Source organism: Bacillus rossius, chromosome 1, assembly GCF_032445375.1.
Source record: "Bacillus rossius redtenbacheri isolate Brsri chromosome 1, Brsri_v3, whole genome shotgun sequence".
Lineage (NCBI taxonomy): Eukaryota > Metazoa > Arthropoda > Insecta > Phasmatodea > Bacillidae > Bacillus > Bacillus rossius.
Window position 1 is genome coordinate 226,118,460 of NC_086330.1, and position 17,509 is coordinate 226,135,968.

The window sequence follows — 17,509 nt, forward strand, 5'->3', positions numbered from 1 at the left end:
AATTTGTAAGAAAAACTAGGTTGGTTCACATTCCGTTTGATGTTTTATTTGTTTTAAATATTCTAAATCTCTTATAATATACCATTTAATCTGAGACATTCTTATACACAACAGTAGAACTCCATGTAATTCAATCTATCTACAATCGTACTTAGTATTAAGAATTTACGCAATCCCAGTATCAGTAGATATTAAGTAGAGTTAATTTTTGGTTTTACTCTGGGTTAGTACTGTGTTATTGCTAAAACCGTGATATGTTTTCGGCCAACCAGAAGCTCTGATTGTCCTACTACGTCATCATTTGAGAAATTATTTTAGTAAATAAGAAAATGTATGTATTTGACTAGATTGTGCCGAATATTTTTTTCGTATGATTATTATGTTCGCTCAATGGAGTTAAACTATAAACATAACGGTCTTATAATGTTCGCAGGCTTTCACGGTCATTGTCTGAAGTAGCTTGGCTTCTGGGTTGTAGCCGCGTCCTTGGCGAATAATTCACCGACGTTTCGGTCGACATTGCAGTCGCCATCATTAGGGATCAGTTACCTACTGAGGTTCTTACAAGTTATCCTGCCTTTATATACTCTCGCCTGAGAGGAAGGTGCTTTCTGATTGGCACCTTCCCTTCAGGCGAGAAAAAATAAAGGCAGGATAACTTGTAAGAACCTCAGTAGGTAACTGATCCCTAATGATGGCGACTGAAATGTCGTTTGAAACGTCGGTGAATTATTCGCCAAGGACGCGGCTACAACCTAGAACCCATGCTACTTCATAACGGTCTTATTTACGAACAAGAAATTTTTTTATTTCTGCACAGAAATGTGCAATTTCTGTGCTGTAATGGGTGTTTTAGTGTTAGTACGATTTTTTCCGCCTTATATTCATACACTACCAACAACCGCAGCATTAATTTGTCAAAGACTAAAAAACAAGCAATAAAAAGTAATGGGGTTAAGTTTATAACGGTTTCAGCCGGGCCGCATGGCTAAGGTGGAGTCCAACGCCACGACGGACACGCGCTCAGCAGCCAATGAAATAAAGGTCGCAGTGAGGAACGCATCCCGGCGGGCCCGCCCGGCAGTAAGCAATACAGAAACCTTTCAAAACCAAACTTCAAAAATAATTACCTATTCGGTAAATCTTTATACTAAAAAAAAGACATTTCGTTTTACATGTGGGTACATTTGAACATTTGTATTGTTTGTATAAACGAATATCATCGTGACTATATTCAACGTTATTGTTCTACATTTAGTCTCATATAATTCACAAACGTTTCCACATCCGTTTCTCTTATTCGTGATAGCAGCGTGTAGCAGTCTCCAAAATATTGTCTCTCAACAGTTATGGATCTTACCCACGATCGTTTAACAGGACGTTACTTTTTAATTATTTGCATAGCTAGTAGCAGAATTATTTTTCTGTCCCTTCTTAACTTATCTGTCTAAATCTTGCTTCTTGTTACTAAATTTAACTTAATCTCACTTCGTGCCAGAGACGACTAACGTCAACAAGAAATAAAAGCTTTCTATATGATCTATACTATTTTAGCGTATGTTATGCCTTTTTTATGGACATATTTGGATTAGCAACATTTTCTTACAGCCATTGGAGAGTTCGACGTGTTAATGTTGTCGTGGTATTGTGACCCTACACTACGATGTACGTCTAATCACATTTTGTCATGTCGCATCCATTGTGGCAGTAGGTATAACTCCAGCTTAGGTACTGTGTTGTGTAAGTATTTATTTTGTCCAATTGTTGATACTATGTTGATTTTGGCCTACTTCAATCAGATGGAAATTTTAAATTTTTGATTCTAATACTGCTAATGCAATGAAGTGTTTTAACATTATTTGTTGTGTGTATATTTATCAGAAATTTTATTTTGGAGGTTAAGGAACTTCGCTCGTGCAGTTACCACACTTTCCACGCTTGACCCCAGTACTTCTCGCTCAGGCACGTATGTACTCCCGAAGCAGCCCACAATAGAAGTGCCGGTAGTTTTCTTCAGTGAGAGCTGCGCCGAGCGTGGTTCCCTTTTCAACCCGCCATAGGGACGACGCGTCATCGGCATGACGCTTGGCCACTAACAGCGAGCATGGATTAAAAGTCGTCATTCGTTAAGGCATCGTCGGTATGACACGCCCGTCGTAAGTATGACGTTAATTTAACCCCGCCATACAACCGAGGACGTGTTTTACTTTCATTTAATACTGGAAATAATTCTTTCAAACGATTGCAATAATATATTCTCGTAAAACTGAAGGCTTTTCCTCAATCCTTTGTATTCAGAAATGATGAAGACGCAATATATGATTAATATAAAAAAGTTTATGTTAGCCTCTGAAAAAACTTCAAAACTACTCGTCTCCAATAATAGTTTATGTGAATAAGTTGCATTGATTATTTTTTTTCTTTTTACTTTTAACCGTAGGCCTACAATACGCATTTTACACAAATATGTCACATTAAAAAATCTGCAGAGAATCTTCCTACATTTGTCATATTAAATAATAAAAAATAAGGTTCAGGACAGAGTCACGTTATACCTATATCAACAATATAACGTCACATTATTAATTTTTCTTCACAAAAAAATATGGGTTGAAGTAAAAAATTTTTTTTGAGACAGCTTACACGCGTAGGTAGATTTCAAAGTACCTATTTCTTCTGGAAAAATTTTGAAAACTTCTATAAACTTATGGAACATTTTAAGATCTTAATGTACATAATTTATCTTTATGTTCTCTAATATTACAAAATGAAAGATGAAACATTTTCTAATTTTCCATGCAGCGAAAATATTATAAATGTGTTTAACTCAATGTATTCAGAATTGAAAAGCTTACAACAATTTTCATGTTATGCCAACAAAGGTAGTTATAAAATTTGTTTGACCTTCAAACACTATTTTTCATCCCTTGCCCTAATAACGTATTGGTTAAAAATTTGCTTTGGACTAAGGTTTTAAGATAATATTAAGATGGTTTAGAATAAATTCGACATAATTTTATAATAAAAATATTAAAATTTTTTCAACCCCGATTTTTGTGGTAATAATTTGTTTCTTCAAAAATTGTTTCAGCCAAACTTTTAGATGAAGTTTAGGAATCATACAATAAAGTATAATGGATTAGATACTGTTTCTATTTAAAAAGTAGTGATTCTATTTTTACTCTCGACAATTATTTCCACCCTTTTCAGTAACAGTTGGTTACATAAAAATAAATTTTAACAAAGTTCTTAGACAAAATTTAAAAAGTTAAAAAAAAAAAAAAAATGAATTGGTAGTTTACATGGTAAGGAAGTTTTAAAAAAAAAATCCTTTCAATAATGGTTAGTTTTTTCAAACATTGTTTCAGCCAAAAGTTTTTGATAAAAATTATAGGTTTTACAAACAATCTGAACGAATTTGAGGGTGTTATTATTTGCGTAGTTATAAATTATTTTTTTTTTTGTCTTGTGGCCGGCAGGGCCACATTTTTACTTGTAATTTATTTTTGTTGCTGGTCTCTAGTTTTATATGGTTTTTTATTTCACGTATTTTTACGCCTTTTTTAATTAATGTTAATTTATCTGTAAATTTTTTTAATTATATTTGTTTCTGTTAATTAGTTATACGCCGTTTGGTAGCTATCGATTATGAGTTTAAGAATATCGATTGTGTTTCACGTAAATACCACTTGGTGAGCGCCCGGCGGTTGGCTGATGACGTCAGACATTCGGCTTGCCGGGAAGAAAAAAATCAGCTGGGGCGAGCGGTTTTTGTGCCGAGCGACCGTCGAGGACAGAGCCATGTGACGGCGCGGACTGGTATGCCGGACGGCAACGGGCGACGAAGAGTATTGGGATGGAGGCTCCACGATGGGTGACAGGGCAAATGGATTGCCCTGTGGTACAGAAGAAATCAAGGTAAAGAGAGGCCGCGATTTTGATTTTTACCCTCGTGGTGCTGCACTGGTTTTTGGCAAACCTAGTGAACTGTGTATTTTCCCATACTAAATTTTATTTGGACGGAACTTTTATTAGCCTGTTTGGTGAAGAGGCCCATTTGTTTCACACGTTGTTCCAGTGTGGGATTTTTTAATAAGGTCGCCCGTTTGCCTGTAGTTGTAATAAAAGTATAAGTTTGGAAGAAACGAACATTTTGCAATTTGTTTTTGAGACTTTGTCTTCGGAATTGGCATACTTAAAGTTGCATTTAGCTAATATATCAGCTTGTGCAGTATTATTAAAAGTATGCGATCGGTATTGGACTACATGCGCAGCCTGATGTTGGTTGGTGCGGCCATTCTACGTTTTTATGAAATCATTGGCAAGTTAATAAAGAAGTAAGACTTTGTTTGAAGTATATGATAAAAACTTCGGTGGTAACATAGTTATGTTACGTGAAGAGTTTTTGCTACATTTCCCTTAAAAAAAAAATAAGATAATTTTTTTTTGGTCATCGTTCACGCCTTTGTGAATTCGTACCTATGGCCCGGCGTGGCATTAGACTCTGGAGTTGGTGAGGAAGGTCAGGAAGCCAGCGCACGCCTAGGATATTAACTTTGTTTTTTTGGCAAGTCTTTAGCAACGAACATCTGAAGAAAGACTAAACCGTTGATTGAGAGTTTAAGAACTTTATTTAAATAAATTTTTTGTACTTCAGTTTTATTATTGTAGAATTTTTTATATATTTATATTGATTGTCTTGTTTGATTTTTGGTATTAGGGCAGTCAGTATATTTTGATATTTTATAGTGGCCACGCCTCACGCCCTTATATATTTTTATACTTGTTGTTATCAGTATTTATATTTTTACGATTTTTTAAAGGTTATTGTTAGTATCGCAAATGGGGATAAGATGCTGCCATTATTAACGTCAGCTTTTGTAACTAAGCTTGTATGGTTATGTATAGTAAAAATTATTTTTGCAAATTTCTATTTTTTAATAACATACGTCCAAAGTCTTGCCTCTTGTTTGTTTAATGGTTACTCTGCTATTATATCCTTTGAATTTTTTGGCCTGACCCCTGGGCAGTGGTGTGGGGAATTTATATTGTTTAGCTTTTTATGCCTGGTTTTAATATTTATTTTTTCCCTTCGCGCCCAGAGTGAGTCGGGGACGCAACCCCTCTTCCAATTAAGTAGGAAGAAGGGTTACAACCTGCGCCACTCTGCTTGGCAGAGACTTTGGACTTTTGCGATTTTGCTGACTTTTTTGATTTTTTTAATAATGGCAGTTTCTTGGATTTATAAACTTCCCAAAGAACAGGTTTACGCTAATTTGCAAGCAGCGGGAGTAGAGAGTGGTCTGGAGGATGACATTGATACCTTACGCAGGAAATTAAGTACCCACATTAAAGAAGGGAGGAAAAAACCTGTTGAGGAAAATGTGGAGAATTCGGAGATCAGCCAAGTAAATTCATTGAATACTGCTATGCAAAGTAAATTACTTTTCAAAGAACTGGATAGGTTGCCATCTTTATGTTCCGGTGGGCCAAGAGATTTAATAAAGTTTTGCTTGGGAGTAGATAGTTTGAAAACTAATTGTTGTTTACAAAATGAGCAAGAATTGTTAAGGTGTATTTCGACTAAATGTAGCGGGATCGCTAGAGACGTGATTACGTCAGGTATAAATAAGTCTGTTGGATGGTCGGTAGTGAAAGAGAATTTGTGGGAATATTTGTGCCCTAAGAGGGTGAAGGACGATCTAATTAAGGAATTGATTTTCCGTTTTCAACGGGAAAATAAAAGCACCTTAGAATTTATACAGGATATTAGAAATCACGTTAATGTATTTGGTCTGCAGTTAGATGATCACCGTTTTGTAGCTATTATTTTGGAAAATCTAAATCCTGCCATCAGACACGAATGCGCATTTATTGGCAGACCTAATAGTGTGGAGGAACTCAACACTTGGGCTATCCAGGTAGATAATATTTTTTACGCTAAATGTGAATTCGATAAGTGTAAAGGCAAAATCAATTTTAAACCGGTTTGTTTTAAAACGCCGGGTAATGAAAAAATTGATAAGACTTGTTTTAAGTGTAATAAGGTAGGGCATTTTGCTAAGGATTGCTCGGTTTCGGAGGTTAATAAATTTGTTTGTGGTTTTTGTGGCAAATATGGTCATTTAGAAAAATTTTGCTTTAAAAAGAAACCGGAGCAGGAAAGACACAAGACATGTTTTAGGTGTGGCAGCATGGACCATTTGATAAAAAAATGTAATCGCAAGAAAAAATTAGTTTGTGGTTTTTGTAATAAAGATGGTCATAATAGCGGGAAATGTAATTTCCGTAAGGAAGTTAAGAAATATCGATTTAACAATAAGCATAGTTTGGCGGTCATTCAGGCAAAAAGAGGTTTATGTGTCAAAGTTTGGTTGTATGATCGTGAGATAGAAGCTTTACTTGATACGGGGGCTAGTTGTAGTTTCATCCAGCAGAAATTTTTGAGTAATTTGGTGCGCGATCATAAATTTTTGAAAACTAAGATCGTAAGTAGTCAAGGCATTAATGTGGCCATGGCGGACGGGCAAAAGGTTCAGGTAAAGGTAAAAGTATTTTTACATTTTAAATTGGAACATTTATCTTGGACACGTGAATTCTGGGTAATGCCCGATTTGATCCATGAAGTAGTTTTGGGAATGGATTTTTTAAATGATAGTAAGGCTATAATAGTGTGCGGCGAGAAAGTAATGAGGTTCGATTTTAATGATAAAATTAAGATAAAATTGTGGGAGAATAAAAAAAAAAGAAAGGTGGTTTGTGGTGGTATCGAAGGGTTAGAGCAAAGGTTGGGTGAGAAGGAAAAATTGCAGATACAGCAATTAAGCGAGGAATATAAGGATGTTATCACTACTAAAATTGGCAAATGTACGCTAATGCCATACAAGATCGTGCTGGTAGATGAAACCCCTATTAAATGTGTGCCGTATCAATGTGCCCCGCCTAAAATGAAAGCCTTTCGAGAAATTATTAATGATTTACTTGATAATAAGGTAATAGTCCCTTCTAAATCCAATTTTGCCTCACCTGCCTTTTTAGTAGATAAGAAAAATAAGGGCAAATATCGTTTGGTCCTTGACTATCGCCTCCTTAATGACAGGGTAAAACTAGATCCGTTTCCCATGCCTAAAGTTGAAATTGTTTTGCAATATTTGGGAAAAGCCAAGTTTTTTACGGTGCTTGATTTGAACTCGGCGTTTCATCAATGTGAATTAGAAGCAAGTAGTCAGAAATTTACCGGGTTTGTCACTCCTTGGGGGCACTTTGAATGGACTAGAGTGCCTTTTGGGGTGAATTTTGGGGCCCAATGTTTGTCACGAATTTTAGGGCACATATTACAAGAATATCAGTATAAATTTGTAATAAGTTTCTTGGATGATATTTGTGTTTTTTCAAATAGTTTTGAAGAACATATAGAACATATAAGAAAAGTACTTGAGAAACTAAAGGGAGCCGGCTTTACCGTAAATCCGGAAAAAATAGTTTGGGCCCGTAGCGAGATAAAATTTTTAGGATACATAATCCGAGAAGGTGAATTGGTCATGGACCAAGATAAGATAAACCCCATAGTTAATTTCCCGGCCCCCCGTAATGTTAAGGGAGTGATGCGCTTTTTAGGAATGCTTGGTTATTTTTCCCGTTTTATACCGAATTACGCTAACCTATGCGCGCCTTTAAATAATTTGAAAAGGAAAGATGTTAAGTTTGTATGGGGGGAAGAGGAAGAACAGGCCTTTAGGAATTTAAAGAAAGCCATAGCTCAACCCCCCATTTTAATACTTCCGGATTTTGAGCAAAAATTTATTGTGCAAGTGGACGCTTCGGGAGTAGGTCTGGGGGCGGTTTTGTTGCAAGAACGTGAGGGAGGTTTAAAACCGGTTATGTATGCTAGTAAATCCCTAAATAAGCACGAGTTAAAATACAGTGTATATGAGAAGGAAGCATTAGCGTGCATATTTGCGTTGGAGAGATTTGAGAGTTTTCTTGAACATGAGAAATTTGAATTATGGACTGACAACCAGGCTTTGACATGGCTTTTTTCCAACCCGCGGCAACTAGGGAAAATAGGGCGGTGGATCATGCGGTTGACGCGTTTTCGTTTTGACCTCAAACATATGAAAGGACAGGATAATGTAGTGGCCGATGCTTTATCGCGCATGTTTGATGAACATGAGTTTCAGTGTAAAGACGAAATGAGAACTGAAGACAAGGAAGAATGTAACATCCTGAGGGAATTCCCTCAAGGATTTATTGATTTGCGCGAAATACAAAAAGAGGATCCTGAGACTAAAGATTTAATAACGCGTTTGGGACAGGATACTACTATAGACTTAGGAATGAAAGACGGGCTTTTGTGTTGGATGAAAGATGGAGAACATAAAGTTTTTGTTCCTAAGGGGGTAAGGAAAATGATAATGCGGTATTACCATGATTCTAATATAGGCGCGCATGGCGGAATCGAAAAAACTATAGATAAAATCTCTAAAGAATTTTTTTGGCCAGGTTTGAAAAAAGACGTAAAAGATCATGTTTTAAGCTGTGAAGATTGCCAGCGCGCTAAGCAATCTAGACATAGTAAGATAGTTAAATACTCTGTTGAAGCTCTGACTAGACCTTGGGAAAGGGTTTATTTGGACATTTTTGGGCCCCTACCTAGATCATTAGGGGGGAATAATTGCTTACTTATAGCGGTAGATGGTTTTTCTAAATTTTGTTTTTTTTTTGCCTTTGCGTAATATGAAAAGCGAGAATATTATTAAGGCTTTAGAAACTAAAGTGTGGGGTTTGTTTGGTAGCCCGGAGCAAGTAGTATCAGATAATGCTACATATTTTAAGAGTAAGTGTTTTGAAGTGATGTGTTTAGATTGGGGTATAAAACATATTACTACCAGCCCCTATTATCCCAACCCTAATTTGGTTGAAAGGGTGAATAAAAATGTCAAAGTGGCCCTCACGATTTTTCATCAACGTAACCAACGGAAGTGGGACAGTGTTATCCACGTATTAAATTTAGCTTTTAACATGACCATACACAGTGGTACTAAATTCACACCATCGGAAATTTTTTTGGGAAGAAATGTACCCCATCCTTTACTAAATTGTTGGGGTTTGCGTCCAGCCCTTTTGGAAACCCGAAGCCCCCGTTTGTTGGAAAAAATGTGGGAAGAAGCAGCCGAAAATCTGCAAAAGGTTAGAAAGAAAATGAGTAAGTTTTATAATAAGGGGCGAGTGGATAATGTATTTAAAATTGGTGATGAAGTGCTATGCAGGCAATTTGTTTTGAGTGACAAAGTAGGGTATCAGAGCTCTAAGTTAGAGAATAAGTATGATGGACCGTATAAGATTGTAAAGATTTTAGGGCCGGTTACTGTCTTGTTGGAAGAAGTTGAAAGAAATAATAAGGTAAAAAAGGCCCATGTTAGTCATTTGAAAATGTTTGTAAGGCGGAGTTCCTAAAATGAATGTGGATGACCCTTTTAGGGTGAATATGGCTAAATATTTTTATTTTTATTTTATTTGGAACTTACTCTGGTATGTTTTTTTTTATAATTTGTAGTTGTGGTTATTTTTAAAATTTTCTTTGCTGTTTAAATTTTTTTTTTGTTCAAGGCGGAGGTTGTGGCCGGCAGGGCCACATTTTTACTTGTAATTTATTTTTGTTGCTGGTCTCTAGTTTTATATGGTTTTTTATTTCACGTATTTTTACGCCTTTTTTAATTAATGTTAATTTATCTGTAAATTTTTTTAATTATATTTGTTTCTGTTAATTAGTTATACGCCGTTTGGTAGCTATCGATTATGAGTTTAAGAATATCGATTGTGTTTCACGTAAATACCACTTGGTGAGCGCCCGGCGGTTGGCTGATGACGTCAGTCATTCGGCTTGCCGGGAAGAAAAAAATCAGCTGGGGCGAGCGGTTTTTGTGCCGAGCGACCGTCGAGGACAGAGCCATGTGACGGCGCGGACTGGTATGCCGGACGGCAACGGGCGACGAAGAGTATTGGGATGGAGGCTCCACGATGGGTGACAGGGCAAATGGATTGCCCTGTGGTACAGAAGAAATCAAGGTAAAGAGAGGCCGCGATTTTGATTTTTACCCTCGTGGTGCTGCACTGGTTTTTGGCAAACCTAGTGAACTGTGTATTTTCCCATACTAAATTTTATTTGGACGGAACTTTTATTAGCCTGTTTGGTGAAGAGGCCCATTTGTTTCACACGTTGTTCCAGTGTGGGATTTTTTAATAAGGTCGCCCGTTTGCCTGTAGTTGTAATAAAAGTATAAGTTTGGAAGAAACGAACATTTTGCAATTTGTTTTTGAGACTTTGTCTTCGGAATTGGCATACTTAAAGTTGCATTTAGCTAATATATCAGCTTGTGCAGTATTATTAAAAGTATGCGATCGGTATTGGACTACATGCGCAGCCTGATGTTGGTTGGTGCGGCCATTCTACGTTTTTATGAAATCATTGGCAAGTTAATAAAGAAGTAAGACTTTGTTTGAAGTATATGATAAAAACTTCGGTGGTAACATAGTTATGTTACGTGAAGAGTTTTTGCTACATTTCCCTTAAAAAAAAAATAAGATAATTTTTTTTTGGTCATCGTTCACGCCTTTGTGAATTCGTACCTATGGCCCGGCGTGGCATTAGACTCTGGAGTTGGTGAGGAAGGTCAGGAAGCCAGCGCACGCCTAGGATATTAACTTTGTTTTTTTGGCAAGTCTTTAGCAACGAACATCTGAAGAAAGACTAAACCGTTGATTGAGAGTTTAAGAACTTTATTTAAATAAATTTTTTGTACTTCAGTTTTATTATTGTAGAATTTTTTATATATTTATATTGATTGTCTTGTTTGATTTTTGGTATTAGGGCAGTCAGTATATTTTGATATTTTATAGTGGCCACGCCTCACGCCCTTATATATTTTTATACTTGTTGTTATCAGTATTTATATTTTTACGATTTTTTAAAGGTTATTGTTAGTATCGCAAATGGGGATAAGATGCTGACATTATTAACGTCAGCTTTTGTAACTAAGCTTGTATGGTTATGTATAGTAAAAATTATTTTTGCAAATTTCTATTTTTTAATAACATACGTCCAAAGTCTTGCCTCTTGTTTGTTTAATGGTTACTCTGCTATTATATCCTTTGAATTTTTTGGCCTGACCCCTGGGCAGTGGTGTGGGGAATTTATATTGTTTAGCTTTTTATGCCTGGTTTTAATATTTATTTTTTCCCTTCGCGCCCAGAGTGAGTCGGGGACGCAACCCCTCTTCCAATTAAGTAGGAAGAAGGGTTACAGTCTTTTAACCCCTCTATATCCGCCCGTTGCTGCAATGATTGGGTGTATCAACAATTGTCTTATAAAAAGTTTTAGATAAAACCAATAAGATTTACAAACAGTTTGAACGAATTGAATGGTGTGCCTAAGAAGGAGGATATTAATTTTTTACCCTTTTATCCTTTTTTTTTTTTCCACCACTTGCACTAATGGATGGTCATATAAAAAATTATTTCTGACACAAGTTGTAGATAGTATAATTTATGGTTTTACAATAAATTATAAATTATTAAATAGTTTAAATAGTACAGAAATTATGATGATTATTATTTTTTTAATTTAACCCATTGTTTTTCCACCCCTTGCAGCAAAGTTTCATCTTTTTCAAAAATTGTTTCAGACAAAAGTTTAAAATAAAAATTAATGATTTGCAAACAATTCAAACGGATTCGATAGTGTGCCTACGAAGGAAGTTATGAATTTTTTTGTCATTTAACCTTTGTTTTTTTCACCACTTGCAGTTATTGTTGGTCGTATGAAAACTTTATTTAGAGTTCAGACAAAGGTTTTTGGTGTTACTCCTAAGAGTCATAATATATTCAAAAGCATGTGATATTCGTCATATTATAGGGGCTACGAGATACAGCGATTTTTCTGTTTTTCAAAAAACCTTCTCCATTTCTACCCATTTAGTTGGATATCTCCCATTAACGAATTCGGCCGAGATTTTTCATTACTATATTTTATACACCAGTTTGTATGTGATTTATGAAAAAATTACGGTAGTTATTGTGTCCATAAAAATGTTATATATATATCATATGAATGTATAACTAAATAAATAAACCTTTAAAAACTATATAATATTTCCCGGAAGTCGTACCATAGTAACGGTTATAATACATAGCTTTAATTTCACCGAAATCTACCTAAAAGGGCGTGGTTTATTTTAGCTTTCCTTTTGTGTACTGAAAAGGTTGAAAAATACAAAAATGGGGCTGATTAAATACCTAGCATTCTGCTGGTTATTTTACACGAAGGTTTTATCACATTTTAAACAGAAAGCATTTCCTCCTTAGATCAGTAACTTTTAGGTTAGGCCTACTCCAATCTTTCATAAGTGGCTAGCTTTGCACTTGTGTCACATATAGGCTTCCTTACAATACTTTTAAGTATTATAAAATGATAACAATGTAGGAATAGTGTTTCTCATAGAGTTAAGATGTTTCGTGTTTATCTTTAATATTTATTAATATTGTATATTTTGAGAGTAGCCTAGTGGCTACTCCTACTGTTAAAAGAAAGTAATAAAATTCAGAAAACTGTATTTTTAGTTCCTCTTATTTTCTGGATGTTACACAATAAGTCACAATAATGCCTACCACAGTTTTTGTAAATTATGTTCAAGCATTTAATTACATAACAACACTGACTTCGTGTTCTATTGTTTCAAGCTTGCAAGATGCTAAATTAATTATATTATCAGCATATCAGCATATTTCCCCAATACCGTACGTATTCTGGGGTGCAAAATATTGTTTAAACACTTGCAGAAATCTAAAAAAATGCTAGAAACAAGTATTAATATACTATATAATAAAACAGTACTATTTTTAAGACAGTTTTTGGGGGACGCAGGTAGAACATTGATATGTTTTGTTTCTTTCAAATCGGCAAGCTAACTTCAACGGGTAACGAAAATAACCAAATTATGATTAAAACTGTTTTATTTTAATAATGTTTCTTGTCGAGTAGCAAGAGGTTTTTTTTAATTATTATTAATTTTCGTATGGTTACATGTAACCGCTGACTATTAAAAAAATGAATAAAAATGGCTAACACGTTTCCAAGATAGCTAAAATATAAAATCTACAAACTTCACAGTTTTTTTTAAACATTATTTAAGCTTACTAGATAATTTTTAATAATACCTAATTACGAACTTCGGCATGTTTTGTTAAATATTTTCAGTATATTCCGATATGTGACGGGTGTTTTGCGGAGCAAATTATAGTCTATAAAATTTACATTTTACGGAAAACCAATAGGTGTATAATGCATGATATAAATATTGAATACAATTGTGGATAATGTATAATAGGATAGAAATATCATGCCTAAGTTATACGAATGTTCACAGTCTTGTTTTCGTTTTGATAGTTTTGAATTGGCTGTAAACAAACCAATTAAATGGCACTAATTACAAAAAAAAACACTTATTTCTTGTAAATTCACTGTCAACGTCTGTACTTATATTATCGAATGCCGAGCCGTCCTAGTTAAGATGCCGTATTAGTGACGGTAGAATTATGACGGTGCGATTCGTGTCTCACGCGGCCGTCACGCTCGGTGCTAGCAGTTCCAGCATCCGCCGCAGAGCAGCGCTGCAGCCAGAACCCATGAATTTATAGTGCCGCGCCATCTGCCCGCCGCCTGCAGGTGAAGCACGGTTCTTATAATCGTCACCGTCATAGCGACGACGCGTCTCTGGTACGGCAGCCTCATTTCTTTTGACAGTTGTTTTATTTGTAGAACGTTTAAGAACCTTCACAAGAAGTAACTACAATATTAATGACATTAATATATTAAAATATAAAGAAAAATCTATCCTTCACTGCATTTGGCCCAGGGGCGTAGCCAGGGGGGGGTTTTAGGGGTTCAAACCCCCCCCTTAGCACCAAATCTTTAATTAATTTCTTATCCATCACTCAAACAAATTTCATATTAAAATTAATAAAAATTTTACCTTTACAATATTTAAATTTAAGTACCGAAAACTGCTATAATAGCACTATTTTACACCTTAAAATCCAAATTTTCCCGGGGGAGGGCCCCCGAACCCCCCGCTTTAATATGGGGGCGGGGGGGCCCCATGCTTCTTAACACCCCCCATACACAAATCCTGGCTACGCCACTGATTTGGCCAGGTTTTTTCTCAGTTATTTAAAACTAGTTACTTGTTAGGAGCCCATTGAAAAATGATTAATCATGAATATGCAATATAACAAATATATACATAAAAACCTATTTAAAAAAATAAATGTATTGTAATATTATGCAAATAAAAATTATTTGTATTTATAGTTATAAATAAAAAGATTTATAAACTATTTGACAAAAAATTTGTTTTTAATGAAAAACCTCTTGAAAAACTACATTACTATTTTGGTCTCTGGTAATTCAATAATCTGCCCTGCAGTGGATTAGATTTAATTAATATACACTTTCACTTGACTTGCAACTGTTGATCGTGACAAAGTCACATACAGTTAGCCGTGTAAAATACAGGATCCTAGAAATTGATAACAACGTGATAAAATTACTGGCATTGTGCCTTGTTTATTGTAATAGCATACGCAGGAATTATGTGAAATCATGCTGATTTTGGTGTTGTTGAGTCAATCGATGTGAAATTACCTATATTTGCCTCACGATGCGCTTCTATATGCTGGGAATCAAGATACCAACATGACGTCGCTGTGATGCGGCATGTGCAATATATTGTGCAGCTTATTGTTCAGGTGGCATTCGTTTTATTATGCGTAGTCTTTGAGATACGGCACTATTTGTATGAAGAGCTTCCAATTGTTGGGGCATAATTCTATCATCATACCCAGGGGCGTAGGCGGGGGGGTAGGGGTTCACCACCCCCCCCCCCCCCCTTAGCACCAAATCTTTAATTAATTTCTTATTCATCACTCAAACAAATTTCATATTAAAATTAATAAAATTTTTACCATTACAATATTTAAATTTAAGTAACGAAAACTGCTAAAATAGCACTATTTTACACCTCAAAATCCATATTTTCCCGGGGGGGGGGGGGGGGGCATGCTTCTTAACACCCCCCATACACATATCCTGGCTACGCCACTGATCATACCGTTTCGGTGATAGGTACGTTATAAGCGACATCACAAGCTGCTGAGCGAAATGGTGTGTTCTTGATGAGAGGCAGCATCTAAAGCACGAATCTTTGCACGCGATTCCTGAATTTGATTTTCCGCCACTTCTTTCTTTCATAAGCCAAGCTACGCTTTTTAGGAGCAGGATCGTCGTCCTCATTCATTATAACTGTGAAAAAATTTTATTGAAAATATATTGAACAATAAAATATATACATTTCATTGCATAAAAAAGTTCATACCAATCAAAAAGGAAAGATCATTCAAACACAAGAACAACATAAAGGAAGATAATGGGCATGCATATGGAAAGATAATGAGCATGTACTGGGAAGATAATGGGTATATAGGTATACGGGAATATTTTAGGTGAAAAATTCGAATGCACTTATTAACACATAATATGTGTTAATAAGTGCATTCGAATTTTTTTATATTATAAAAAATTATGTGAAAATGGAAATGTGTGTAAAATTTCACGTTAGTTTGTATGAATGTAAAATTTATGCGGTGCTAGCTACACAGGCAGACAGAAAGTCAGTCAATGAGTCAGTGATACTTAACTCACCGATGATGTAAAGGAAAATGGCTTACCCGACACCATGATGTAGGCATTGAAGTTAAACTGCTCTGTTCGCTGAATAATATATATTTTTTACCCCCTTCCCCACCTCAAAAAACCACATTATTTTGTCGTATTAAAAAAAAAGTTTCTAAAAATAAATTTAAAAATAATGATATAAAAGTTTACATCAACGTAAAACCAAATTCATATTAGGCTTGTTATGGGAGTTTATAATTTGTTTGACCATTAAACACTATATTTTACCCCTTGCAGTAATGAATGGATGTATAGTTGAGATAATATTTAGAAGGCTTACGATAAATTTAGATGGTTATAATCGTATTCCTACGAACGGAGTTATGCGTTCTTTTTTATTTAACAGCTGTTTTTTTTCCCCTTGCATTAATTGTAAGTTGTATCAAAAATTGTTCCATACAATAGTTTAAGGTAATATTAGGAATACATACAATAAATTTGGACGAATTTAATAGTGTACGTAGTAAAAGAGTTGTGTTTTATTTTAACCCAAGATTTCGATATTTCTTACTAAAAAATTGGTTTGATCCGAATTATTTTAGACACATATTTACATTTAAAAGGTTTATAACATTTTTTAATGGAAGTGCACTGTTTGTCATTTGAACACTGTTTTATACACCCTTTGCAATAATGGTTAGTTGTACCTAAAAATTTTTTAACCAATTCTTTAGATAATCATTATAAAGCTTTGAAAATATTTACTAAATTAATCATTTACATTGAAAGTAAGTTATGATTTTTTTTAACTACTATTACCAACCCCTTGCAATGATGGTTAGTCATATCAAAACTGTTTCATGCCAAATTTTTACAAAAAATCGATTGGATTTGACAGTGTACATAGAAAATATGTTAAAAATTTTTTTATTTGTTTTTAGCCCTGTCTTATAACCCCTTGAAATAATGGTTTGTCTTATAACATTATTTCAGACGAAAGTTTTAGATACTCTTAATAAGGTTCACAAATACTTTTCAAAGGTTCTTACAGTCTGCCTTCAACCCTGGTTTTTCCACCCATTGCATAAATTGTTAGTCGTACCAAAAATGTATTTTGACAAAAGATTTTAGTGTTACTTCTGCGAGGTTTAATAACCACAAACTGATACAATAGCGACTTTTCATTAAAAAAAAAAAAATCTTTTTCCATTTCTACCTCTTAATCCGATTTCGCCCATTAACGAACTCGACCGAGATTCTCTATCTCTTTACTTCATAGATCAGTTTGAAAGTGATTTGTGGAGGATTATGGCAGTTATCGTGTCCATAAAAAAGATATATATATATATGTATATGTATAAGCATATATGTATATATAAGAGAATACTCATTTTACAAAGGTTACCTACTTAATGGTTTTCATTTACCTTATTGCCGGTTTTCATTGGAGGGCCAACCCTCCTTGAGAATATCACCCCTCCCCGCTCTGCACGGTCCGTTGGCTCCTGTGCGCCCAAGTAGCAGGACTCAGGTTCAGCGGGACCGGGGTCGAATCCAGGCCCGGTCATGCTGATTGCGGTTTGTCAGTGCAGCCAACTGCTGGGGTAGTTCCTTCTATAACCAGTGTCCCAGTTGTGTCGCGTGAGCCTGGGCTAATGGCATAGCTCCCGAGATCGTAAGCTAACTGCAAACTCATTGGTATTTCACTGAATGGTCTGACTGACACTACTTTTTTTTTTACTTCAATTTTGTAGTATGGGTAAGGACATTTACAATATA

At 35.2% G+C, this 17,509-nt stretch overlaps 1 protein-coding gene across 1 annotated transcript in view; it reads left to right on the forward strand.

Annotated features, from left to right (window-relative positions):
• LOC134527334 (protein espinas-like) overlaps window positions 1-17,509 on the forward strand; it is a 1,109,625-nt gene that overhangs the window by 479,932 nt on the left and 612,184 nt on the right. The window lies entirely within an intron of this gene.